General features: G+C 35.9%; 1 protein-coding gene and 1 long non-coding RNA gene across 2 annotated transcripts in view; one reads left to right on the top strand and one right to left on the bottom strand.

Annotated features, from left to right (window-relative positions):
* LOC139030867 (uncharacterized) overlaps window positions 1-13,164 on the bottom strand; it is a 45,212-nt gene that overhangs the window by 5,285 nt on the left and 26,763 nt on the right. The gene's annotated exons all lie outside the window — the stretch shown is intronic.
* Window positions 1-13,164, top strand: part of LEMD3 (LEM domain containing 3) — a 67,503-nt gene that overhangs the window by 41,836 nt on the left and 12,503 nt on the right. The window lies entirely within an intron of this gene.

The raw sequence follows: 13,164 nt of genomic DNA, 5'->3' as shown, positions 1-13,164 counted from the left end.
TTTCTTGAAGCATCTTTGATGCTGAGTAATGCTGGCCTCATAAAATGAGTGTGAAAGTGTTCCCTGTTAAATTTTGTGGAGGACTTTGAGAAGGCTAAATGTTGATTTTTTAAAAAATATTTGGCAAAATTCTCCAGTGAAGCCATTGAATCCCAAACATTGTTGAGAGGCTTTTGTTTACTGATTCAGTCTCTGTACTAGTTGTAGGTCCGTTCAGATTTTTTCTTCATTATTTAGTCTTGATAGGCTATATGTTTCTGGAATTTATCCATTTTTTTTCTGTTACCTAGTTTGTTGACAATTTTCCATAGTAGTCTCTTAAAGTCCTTTCTATTTTAAAAAATTATTTTATTGTTTTTGGCTTTGCTGGTCTTCGTTGCTCTGCGTGCTTTTCTCTAGTTGCAGCGAGCAGGGCCTCCTCTCTAGTTTTGGGGCACATGGCTTCTCGTTGCAGAGTATGGGCTTCAGTCGTTGCAGCACAGGGGCACAGTAGTCGTGGGGCGCTGGCTTAGTTAGTTGCTCTGCAGATATGGGATCTTCCTGGCTCAGAGATTGGGCCCGTCCGTGTCTCTTGCATTGGCAGATGAATTCTTTACTACTGAGCCAGCAGTAAGGCCCCTTCCTCTTTCATTTCTGATTTTGTTTGAGTCTTCTTTCTCTTTTTATTAACTAAGGATTTGTTAATTTCGCTTATCTTTTAAAAAACCACATCTTTGTTTTGTTTTTCCTTCTATTTTCTATTTTGTTTTTGCTCTAATTCCTATAGTTTTCTTCTGCTAACTTTGGGCTTAATTTATTATTTTTCTAGTTCTCTGAGGTGTAGAGATCGGTTATTTGAGATCTTTCTTTTTTAATGTAGGCATTTACCATTGTGAAATTCTCTGTTAGAACTGCTTTTGCTGTATCCCATAAGAAGTTATTGGGTTTCTTACATCTGAATGTCCATTTCTTTCCCCAGATTGGAAAGTTTTGGTTATTACTCCTTCAAATAAACTTTCTACTCCTTTCACACTTCTCCTTCTGGGACTTCTATAATGCGTGCATTGGTCCAATTGATGATGTTCCTTAAGTCCCTTAAGCTTTCTTCACTCTTCTTCTTTCTCTTTTCTTCCTCTGACTGGATAATTTTAAATTACTTACCTTTTAGTTCCTTGATTCTTTATTCTGATGGATTTAAGACTGCTGCTGAACCCATGCTGTGAATTTTTCAATTCAGTTATTGTATTCTTCAGCTTCAGACTTCCTGTTGGTTCTTTTTAGTATTTTCTCTCTCTTGATATTCTCATTTTACTTATATGTTGTTTTCCTGAGCTCAGTGATGCCAGTTTACTATAAAATTTTTATTGGATAATTCATATACCTCAGTATCTTTAGGGTCAGTTTCTGGAGATTTATTTTGTTGTTTTAGTTGGGCTGTGTTTCCTCATTTCTTTTTGTGTGCCTTGCTACTTTGTTTTGGGATATTCCATTTGAAAACCACATCTCCCAGTCTTTTAAGAACTGCCTTCATGCAGGGGAAGACCTTTACCGGTGAGCTCAGATATGCTGGGTCTCCTCAAATCTTTATTGTGGGCTTGTGGGTGTATATTCCCAACTAGAGAGGTTTTTCAGGTTTCTTCTTTTTTTTAATAGTTCCACTATATATTACAATTATTTTTTAAGTACATAAATTTTTAGTTGGAGTTTCAGTATCAAACTCTCAAAAGTTAATAATAGAATGAGTAGACAGAAAAGTAGAAGAGTATAGTAGATCTGGAAAGCACTATGAACCAATTCAACATAATTAAGATTTATACAGTTTTCACACAACAGTGGGATACAAATTCTATTCAGGTTCCTATAGATTATAAATCAGGAGACACTGGAACATATCCAAAAACGTAAAACAAAGTATGAAATTTCATAGTCTGAAGGTATTGAAAAACAGGATCTGTTCTCTTATCACCATGGAGTTATGTTAGAAATCTGTCAAAAGATATTTGAAAATAACCCACATATTTTCAAGTGCAATGTGACATATACCAAGAGAAATCCTTGACGTAGCCATTGAAAGCCTCAATAAAGTTAGAAGACTGAGAAAGCGCAGAGGGCGTTTGCAGAGAAGAGAGCATTTAAATGAGAAGTTAATATCAGAATGAGAAATTAATACCAAAGATACTTTAAAAATCCCATGTATTTGGTAATGTCCACTTTTAAATGATGGATGTATCTAAGGAGCCATATCAAGAAAAGAGTTGTGTCCGACTCTTTGCGACCCCCATGGACTATAGCCCTCCAGGCTTCTCTGTCCATGGGATTCTCCAGGCAAGAATCCTGGAGTGGGTTGCCATTTCCTCCTCCAGGGGATCTTCCCAACCCAGGGATCAAACACAGGTCTCCTGCCTTGCAGACAGATTCTTTATCATCTGAGCCACAGGGAAGCCCCACATCAAGGAAAATTAGAAAATATGCATGACAGAATAAAAATGAAAAGAGATTTTATCAGAATTTGTTACATGTAGCTGAAGCTGCTCAGTGCAGCTAAAGACAATGTGGGATCTTGAATGAAATATGAAAACAAATAATGGGCACTAATATAAAATTTTGTGAAATTTGAACAAAATCTGTACTTCAGTTAATACTCAAACGGACAAGAAAACTGTACAGGTTTTTTTTACAGGAGCCTGTAATCTCTTGCTCCCTCTGGTGTCTGTCTGCTGTACTGCGGGTCCCCTGGAGCAACAGCAAGCTGCCCAGCTCCTTTTTATTTTCAGCAGCGTCCAGGCATCTAGACCATGTCAGGTCTCGGTATTTTGAAACAGGTCATACAGAAACTAGTCCTTTGGGTAGCTCTGTGAGAAGCTGAAACATTAGACACATGTTCCAGCTCTTTCCCTCCTCGGGGAGACATGAGGAGTTGGGGTTTTCTAACACTTATTTTGCAGTGAGCTGCAGGCAGGGGCAGTGGCCGGTGTGTGCTAGTTTAGTGCCATCGTTCTTGGTGGTCCCCAACCTGGTGCCCTTTGACCTATTAGTGCTTAGATTCAAGCACGACAGAACCTCATCCCTCTGGTGGCCCCCCAAAAGTCTGAACATTTAGACAGATACTCCAGTCTTCTTTTTCCCTGCTCAAGGAGAAGCCAGGAGTTGGGAATTTTCTCCCAATCACATTATGCTGTGCCAGGGGCAGGGACTCCACTGAGTGAGTGTTACAAATCTTCTTCTTTTATGCAGCTGGCTTTGTACTTGTTTGGGTTGCAAGAACCTCTTAACTGGTTTCTGGGTTTCTTATCATACAAAGGGAATTAATCTATGTATTGAATTTGTGTCTCTAGCAGGAAAGGAGGATCAGGGGCTTCCTATTCAACTGTTTTGCTGATGTCACCACCTTTTTTGTTTTTAAAGTTAGAACCTTGTATAGTTCTAAAGCTTTAAGCAAAGTTTTGGTGGCAATCCCCCATGATATGCTTGTCAAAAAAGAGAAATATGGACTTAGTTTTTAACTTAATTCATAACTTACATGTAGATACACAAAAGATGTTAAGACAGTATAACATGATGAGGAGTAGATGTTGACTTGAATTGTAGCGCTGGCAGGTAGAAGGTGTGCGTCTCGGTAAAGTCCCCTTACTTCTCGGTACCCGTGTCTCAGTGTGAGAATGGGACCGTTGTCATTAATGACCATCAGAGTTGTTGGGAGGACTTACGTGAAAGTATAAAGTACCTAGCTCAGTTCCTGAGGTTATACTAACTTCCAATAAATTTTATTTCTTTTTTTGTGTGTTTCCTAACTAAACCAGTGTCATTCTGGAGAGAGTTTTCTCTAACACGCTGCAGATTTTGTCTGTCAACCTCATTCTCTCCTTCATTTTCAATTGTGGCCTAGATGACAACATTAATGACAGGTAAACTTGTGGAGAGTGTAGTAGCTAATAGTTGGGATAGCTGAAGGATCAGGATCCAAAAAGGTCTAAATAAGGAGGGCTTATAATTATGAGGCTCTGTCTTAGAGTGGAAGAATTGCTAGATGAATTATGCAGGTGAAGGCAAAGACAGCATTGGATTGAGTAGACTAAAGGGAACACAGAGTCAGATAGTCCAGGAAAAGGGCAGAACATATGGGAATCCAAAGCCAGCAAGTGAAAGTGCTTTTACTTTTCGCAGTAGGAAAAACTGATCCCAACCAATGAACCCCTCTTGGTTCCCCCCTTTTCCCCCCAGTTGAGTCTCTCTCAGCTTGGCTTGTGGCTCGGGCTTCCCTTGTGGCTCACCTGGTAAAGAATCTGCCTGCAGTGCGGGAGACCTGGGTTCAATCCCTGGGTCGGGAAGATCCCCTGGAGAAGGGAAAGGCTACCCACTCCAGTATTCTGGCCTGGAGAATGTCATGGACTGTATAGTCCATGGGGTCGCAAAGAGTTGGACATGGCTGAGCAACTTTCACTTCACTTGACTCTCTGAGAGTGGTAATGGCCCAGATATCAGATATGTGCTATCATCGGTCATAAATTCCTGGGATAGGATTAAGTTACTTTTCACAAGAACCCTGAGATTCTCTAAGTCTACTGAATTGTGTTAGAAGGAAGGACTAAATGGATGGGATAGGGCTTGGGAACAGGATAAGACTTCATTGGTAGTCAAGTTGGAGCTGGAGGAGTCAGGTTGGTATGGAAAGGTGATTAACTGCATCTTTTTCCCCTTCCCAGCCATTTGACTGGATAAGGTAAAAAAGAAGGGACACAGAACCAGAGTTGGGACAAGTTGAAGTCTAAGCCAAGTAGCAGTGGGTACAAAAGATTAGTTCTATTAAAACTAGCAGCAAAGAAGTTACTAGAAGCACCCCTTCATGAGTTGAGTAGGGAACTGTCTGTATTGAGTTTTGTTTTTTTTTATAATGATGATAGTGAATTCCAGTCTTAAAAGATCTTCATATCTTTTCTCTGGAACTGTTTTATGTTTCAGATTAGGTTTTGCCTTTTTAAAAAAGAAATTTAGTAGAACATATAATGTATATTTTTACAAAAGATTTTGGATTAATTTCTTAATTAGCTAAATGAAGTTATTTTATGTAGATAATATCCTTTTGTTATACATTTTGGGGGGGTGTGTATTCTTTTTGGAGTTTTAATTTTCAGGTTTTCAGTTGCTGTGAAATCTGATACAACTTGTTATCATCAAAGATGCAGTTTGGACTGCTACTAAAAGAAAAACCTTAAACAGGAGTATTTCCAAAGAAATAAAGTTTTATGGTCTAGATAAAAGCTTAGGTGCTGTTTTTAATAAGGCTTCTTTTTTTTTTTTTTCAATATAACATTACCCTATGCTTATGATTTAACTCATATAGAAAATTAAAGGAAAAGTGCATTTCAGATTCACCACCTAAAGTTAGCCACTGATTTTGGTCCATGTTTCTCTAGTCTTACATTTCCCCCTGAAATTAGTATCAGTATAAATGTTATAAATACTGATATTTTTTCCCTAAAGTTGTTAGCATTTTCCCATGTCATTGTTCAGGCTTTTAAAAAAACTGTTCCTTTTTATTACTGAATAATATTTCTTTACGTGTTTTTATTGTCCTGGGTTGTGGGATTTCAGTATTATGAAAGCATGCTAATTTTGCATTATAGTATTTGATTTTGTGATTGTTTCCTTAGGAAATAGTCCTAGGAAGGAAATCACTTGTTCAAAGAACTTTTGTTAATTTGAAATATATTGCCAGATTACTTTCTAATTTGTAATGATAATTTTAGCACAACCTATTTTATTTTACCCAAGTTCTAACATAAATATGGAAGAATCCCACTACAATTCTGTCATCAAACAATGACGACCATGTGTATATTGTAGATTTTCTGCTTATGGAGAGAGAGCTATTGTACCTTTTATGTGCTCGTACCATGGTTTCATCTGCAACACAATTAAGTTTTTGCATTCAGAAATAAATGAGCTAGAAAATGTGTAGAACTCATATGCTGTAAGCTAATTTTCCCCCAGCATCTGGTGCATTTTAAGTAAATGTTTGATGGAGTAAAAGGAATGAATTGTTTAGTTGCTAAGTCATCTCCAACTCTTTTGTGACCCTATGGATTGTAGCCCACCAGGATTCTCTGTCCATGGAATTTCCCAGTCAAGAATGCTGGAGTGGGTTGTCGTTTCCTTCCCCAGGGGATCTTCCCGACCCAGGGATTGAACCTAGGTCTCCTGCACTGGCAGGTAGATTCTTTACCACCAAGCCACCAGGGAATCCCAAAATGAGTGAATGAGTCTCGGTAAAAACTTTTTTCACTTTGAGTCTTTACATTCTGTTTTTTTTTTTTTTTTTTTTTAAATTTCTCTCACTTTCTCCTTCAAAGAAAATTTAAATAAATGTGACAATTAATTTAAATAACTTTAACATTTTTTTTACTCCTACAGTGTTTTTTGGGGGCTTTTTATTCATCATTTTTGAGGTTGAAATCTAGTTTTGATTTGTGAAAAGTTAAGAGGTCCCTCTGGTGGAACATTTAGGAAGTACGTGGCACTATATTTTCATGAAAAGACATAGATGCAAAGTTAAATAATAGGAACTTTGTATGATAGCATAGCAATAGAATGATGAAATGAATGGTGGTTCATTTCCTAGGTCACTTTTAAGACCTGTTTAATTTTAAACACAATATGTTTTAAGATTTGTAAAGAATATAATAGGGAAGAAGATTGCAAATATGCCAAATTATGGGTTGAATAAATTTTTATAGGCTAACTTGGAATGTTAATCACTATTAATAAGATTGTGTCTTTGTGGAAAAATAAGTATCCTAAAAAATGGAATGAATTGGTACCTTTCATAATGGTTATAGTATTTCAAGTGTAATTTATCTTGGTACTTTCTGTATGCTACCTTTGATTTCACAGTGATGCAACAAGGTAGGTGGTTTCAGACTCACCTTTATAAAGAAAATAAAGCTCAGAGGGGTTTAATAACTAGATCATCCAGCTAGGAAGTGATGGAACTGTGAATAGAATCAAAATATCTACTCTTTTCACTATACTATTCTGCCTCTTAGGTGGAAGAGCTGGGTTTATAACCCATGCCCTCATATTGAGTGGTCAAGAGACTGACCCTGAATAGGGTTGAGAATCTGAAGAAGTGAACAAAGTATATGCATCTCCCTACATGACTTATATTCTCTTAATGTCTTCTTGTGGTTATACATACAGCAATTCAGTAGTGGAGTCATGATCTGATTCCAGGCCTCTTGTCTTCTAAAGACCATATTCTTCCATTATTCCTGGAAGTAAAAGATCAACTTTCCACTGAAACATTAAGAACTAAATCATACTCACTATTAATTTCTGTGTGTCATATTTTATGTAATTTAAAGGTAGCATTTAATGTGTATTGTTTAGCCACTAAGTCATGTCTGACTCTTTTGAGACTCCTTGAACTATAGCCCAGTAGGCTCCTTTGTCCATGGGATTTTCCAGGCAAGAATACTGGAGTGGGTTGCCATTTCCTTCTCCAGGTTATCTTTCTGATGCAGAGATCGAACCTGTGGCTCCTACTGCGTCTCCTTCATTGCAGGCAGATTCTTTACCACTGAGCCACCAGAATATTCACTAAAGCCACATAGCTATTTTTGTCATGCAAATTATCCATTTGTGAACTTTATCCGGTAGATTTTTAAGGTTGGCTTCACTTTTCCCTGCACCACTATCTTTTCCCCTCCGTTCGTTTTGCTGCTTTCTTTAATGAACTGAATCTTTTACGTGAAGCAGTATTATTTTTGTGCCTTGAAACTGTAATCCAAGTTCAAAGCATCTGATACGGGTTTTTTAATTACACATTTCGGCTAGTTATTTTGAAAATAAGGTAAATTTGTAATTGGGAATCAATTACAGTGTATTAAAATAAATTTAATTTGTTAAAGATTTGGGAAAATTTCCTTTCAATTTAGAAAAATTTCTGTGATGCTGTCAGCAGTGTGTTAGCTGAACTGTTGCCTATAAATAAATAGTAACAAGTAATTATGTTAATAATAGACCTACTTTAAAAATTAAAAACTTAAAAAAAAAAATTAAAAACTTGATTTCCTCCTGAATTTTGTCGTCAGTTACTTGAAAATGGGTGTTTTATGATACAGGAATGTCTTATCTCGAGGATTGGCAAACTGCAGCTCATGAGCCTGGTTTTGTATGGCCTTCTGAGGTTTTACAACATTTTTAAAGGTTGCATTAAAAATATGTAAGTGACAGAGACCAGAAGTGTATATGTTGCAAAGCTTAAAATATTTACTGTCTGCCCTCTGCCAAAAAAATTGGCTTACCCCTTGCATTACAGCTTTCCAAGTGGCTCCAAAAAGTGAATAAAACACTTCAGACTTAAAATCAGGTAGATGCTGTATGCGACAGTGTTAGCATGAACTGTTTTTAATTCGCATATGCCAGAAAAAAATTCAACTTTTCTACAAAAATTCCATTTTATGATACTATAGAACTCCATGTACTATGTCGAATATTTGTGGAAGTAATGGCTTACTTAAGAATTCAAACTCTGTTAAATCTTAAATGAAAGTTTTAAATAAATTATCATTTGTTTTTTAAAATGTATATTCATAAAGGAACATTCCATGGTTCTGTTGAATTCCAGGTAGTGGTTGGACCAGGAGTATTTACATAGGAAAGGAGAACAGAAAATGGAAAAATAACAACAGATACCTTTTTCTATCCTTCTGCTGTTTTATAACTAGAAGTGTTAAGCTCTTCGTTCTTCTACATGTTTAACTTATTAGAGTAGCTGTCCTTGTTCATTTGAAGCATTACGTTTGTCTTTAAGGATAATTAATGAGGGCACTCATGCTATTTATAATCTTCAGCCTCCATTTTTATATTTAAATTACACAGCAAGTAAACTTAGAAATTCATGTATTTTTGCATTACTTGAAATATGTTTATAGTCTAATTTTTCAAGTTCTGTATAATAATGAAAAAATGTCATAAAATACTGCATGGAGTAGAAACTGAAAAATGTATATGTAAATACAAGTTAAATATAATGTATGTACTTCATTGATTTTTAAAATATCCACATCTTTCAAGGGTGTTATTTTGTTTGTGTCTTTGAAGGATACAGTCTTTGAAAGGAATTAAATGAGTACAAAATCCTTTTCAAAAACCAATATATTACAAACAGGAATTAACACAAGGTCTTCAGCTCTGTGTCAGTCAAGTTCAGTCACTCAGTCGTGTCGGACTCTTTGTGACCCCATGGACTGCAGCCCGCCAGGCCTCCCTGTCCATCACCAACTCCTGGAGTTTACTCAAACTCATGTCCATTGAGTCAGTGATGGCATCCAACCATCTCATCCTCTGTCGTCCCCTGCTCCTCCTGCCTTCAATCTTTCCCAGCATCAGAATCTTTTCAAATGAGTCAGTTCTTCGCATCATGTGGCCAAAGTACTGGAGTTTCTGCATCATTCCTTCCAAAGAATATTCAGGACTGATTTTCTTTAGGATGAACTGCCTGGATCTCCTTGCAGTCCAAGGGACTCTCAACAGTCTTCTCCAACACTACAGTTCAAAAGCGTCAGTTCTTCTCACCTTTCTTTATAGTCCAACTCTCACATCCATACATAACTACTGGAAAAACCATAGCCTTGACTAGATGGGCTTTTGTTGGCAAAGTAATGTCTCTGCTTTTTAATATGCTGTCTAGGTTGGTCATAACTTTTCTTCCAAGGAGCAAATGTCTTTTAATTTCATGGCTGCGGTCACCATCTTCAATGATTCTGGAGCCCAAAAAAACAAAGTCTGTCATTGTTTCCCCATCTATTTACCATGAAGTGACGGGACCAGCTGCCATGATCTTAGTTTTCTGAATGTTGAGTTTTATGCCAGCTTTTTCACTCTCCTCGTTCACTTTCGTCAAGTGGCTCTTTCGTTCTTCTCCGCTCTCTGCCATAACAGTGGTGTCATTTGCATATCTGAGGTTATTGATATTTCTCCTGGCAATCTTGATTCCAGCTTGTGTTTCATCCAGTCCAGCATTTCTCATGATGTACTCTGCATATAAGTTAAATAAGCAGGGTGACAGTATACAGCCTTGACATACTCCTTTCCCGATTTGGAACCAATGTGTTGTTCCATGTCCAGTTCTAACTGTTGCTTCCTGACCTGCATACAGATTTCTCAGGAGGCAGGCAGGTCAGGTGGTCTGGTGTTCCCATCTCTTTCACAGTTTTTCACAGTTTGTTGTGATCCACACAGTCAAAGGCTTTGACCTAGTCAATAAAGCAGAAGTAGATGTTTTTCTATAACTCTCTTGCTTTTTCGATGATCCAGCGGATGTTGGCAATTTGATTTCTGGTTCCTCTGCCTTTTCTAAATCCAGCTTGAAGATCTGGAAGTTCACAGTTCGCATACTGTTGAAGCCTGGCTTGGAGATTTTTGAGCATAACTTTGCTAGCATGTGAGATGAGTGCAATTGTGTGGTCGTTTGAGCATTCTTTGGCATTGCCTTTCTTTGGGATTCGAATGAAAACTGACCTGTTCCAATCCTGTGGCCACTACTGAGTTTTCCAAATTTGCTGACATATTGAGCACAGCACTTGCACAGCATCATCTTTTAGGATTTGAAATAGCTCAACTGGAATTCCATCACCTCCACTAGCATTGTTCATAGGGATGCTTCCTAAGGCCCACTTGACTTCGCATTCCAGGATGTCTGGCTGTAGGTGAGTGATCACATCATGGTTATCTGGGTTGTGAAGATCTTTTTTGTACAGTTCTGTGTGTTGTTGTCACCTCTTAGTATCTTCTACTTCTGTTAGGTCCATACCATTTATTGCCTTTATTGAGCCGATCTTTGCATGAAATGTTCCCTTGGTATCTCTAATTTTCTTGAAGAGTCTCTAGTCTTTCCCATATTAATATTGTTGTATGGAGTTTTCAAAATCTTGTATTGCTTGTGCTTTATTTAATCCTGATTGATGCAATATAACCAGGAATATGTTCTCTTGATGTTTCTTTATCAAAGCTTTAATCTTCTATAATTTAGAGTTAAGTGAATATGAGTTCTGTTTTATTTTTAGTTATATGCAAAGTGATTTCTAGTGTCTACTTCAACAATTAAAACAGTAATTATTGGGAGGGAGGTTCAAAAGGGAGGGGATATATGTATCCTGTGGCTGATTCATATCAAGGTTGACAGAAAACAACAAAATTCTGTAAAGCACTTATCCTTCAATAAAAAAAATAAATTAAAAAGCAGAAATTGCCTGAAATTATCTTGTATAATTGCATAACTTTTTGAAGCAATACTAAACAAAATTTACTTTTTCTTATTTTCTAATTCTTTTTTATATGAGTATATATCTTTCATAGTTAGGAATAGTTTTTGCTTCATAAAATTCTTTATTATACTTTCAAATTTGATATGTTAAAATAACATTAGAGAGTAAACTGATCAAATGAGAACATTGTAATTTCCAATACTGTTGAAGAATCTGTTGTTAAAATGCAGTAGCTATTACATATAAAGATTTTTAAAGGATTTTATAAAGTGACTTCTTGTTTCTACTTTTAGAAATTCATTTTTTTGCACTTCCAAAAGTATATAAAGACATACTTTTGAATAGAATAAAAGTTCCATGAGCTTGGAGAATTTTGGCTTTTTGCTTAGAGCTACATTTCTAGGTCCTAGAACAGTACCTGGTACATAGTGAGCTCTCAATAAATATTTTGAATGAAAGAATTTTTAAGAATGTTTATTACAGTATTATTTGTTATACTCAAATAATTGAAACCATTTCATATTCATTAGTGAGAGGGTGATGCTGGAAAAAATTGGAGTTGTTCCATGAATACTTATACTGATATACAGTGACAACAGCAGTTCATTCTGTGAAAAAAGCAAGTAGAAAAACAGTGTGTATAATACAACACCACTTTCGTTTTTAATATTTTGATTCAAAAAATACATAATCCACTTATGCATAGCACTTAAACTTTCTGGTTTCAGGATCCTTTTGTATAAGTACCGCGCGCTAACCGATTGCGCCACTGGAGCTCTTCAGGATCCTTTTGTAGCCCTAAAATTACTGATGATCCTAAATGGCATTAGTTTGTAGAATATATATATATATATGTATTTATTTAGATATATATTTGCCATATTAGAAATTAAAGCAACATTTTAAATTTTACTTACTCATTTAAAATAAGAATAATGAATTTATTACATGTAAGCATAAATAGTGTATTTTATGAAAAATAGTATTTTCCAAAGTAAAAACATTTAGTGAGAAGTGGCATTGGTTTACATTTTTGCAAATCTCTCAAATGTCCAGCTTAATAAAAGACAACTGAATTCTCATATCTGCTTCAGCGTTCAATCCATTGTGATGCTGTTTTGGTTGAAGTACATCACGAAAATCTAGCCTCACACAGATAGGTAGTCAAAACAGGGAAAAGTATTTTAATTCTCAAGTCATCTACTCTTCTTAGATACAGCATTAAAACTCTACAAGTAATAGTTTCTTAAAGATTAGTGTAGTATAGAATTTAAAACCATGACAGTGAACTTTTCATACTAATGCCTTTTCGTCTGTTTTGCACTTAGAATGGCTCTTTTACCAACGCAAGATTTTATAGCTTATGATTGGTCATTTGGAATATATTGGGTCACTAGTTGATTTGGATCTTCCAAATGTTGACACATTTTAATATGCTATACTCTAAAGTCACATTTGTGAATATCACAGCACAGTCTCATTTCAAAAGTTTTTAAGCACTGTGAAATTGTCAAGTCCATAATAATGGAAGCAAGTTATTTAAAATTCTGCTTTTCACTTCATTTGAAAGCTTTAATTTTATCGTGAATAACACAATCAGTTGTTTCTCTGAAACTGATGGGCATACTTCATTCACTTGTTGAGAAAATGGCTGGGAAACCAAGTCTAAGTAATTTGTCATTTTGTCCGTCTATAAATAGTGCTCCATTAAAAAGTGACTAATTCACTCTTATCACGATGATAACTTGAAGAGCAATTTTTAAAAATAATCTAAATTTATTTTTTAAATAAATGAAAAAGCATGGCAAAATGTTAACAGTGGTTATCTTAGGGTGGTGGGGAAATGGTGACTTTTATTTCTTTTCATTTTTCTGTATTGAATAATATATTTTATTATATAGTTTAAGGTGTTATATAA

Source organism: Odocoileus virginianus, chromosome 24 (genome assembly GCF_023699985.2).
Source record: "Odocoileus virginianus isolate 20LAN1187 ecotype Illinois chromosome 24, Ovbor_1.2, whole genome shotgun sequence".
Taxonomy (NCBI): Eukaryota; Metazoa; Chordata; class Mammalia; order Artiodactyla; family Cervidae; genus Odocoileus; species Odocoileus virginianus.
The sequence above is the reverse complement of the archived record's forward strand: the minus strand, read 5'-3'. Positions and strand labels throughout refer to the sequence as shown.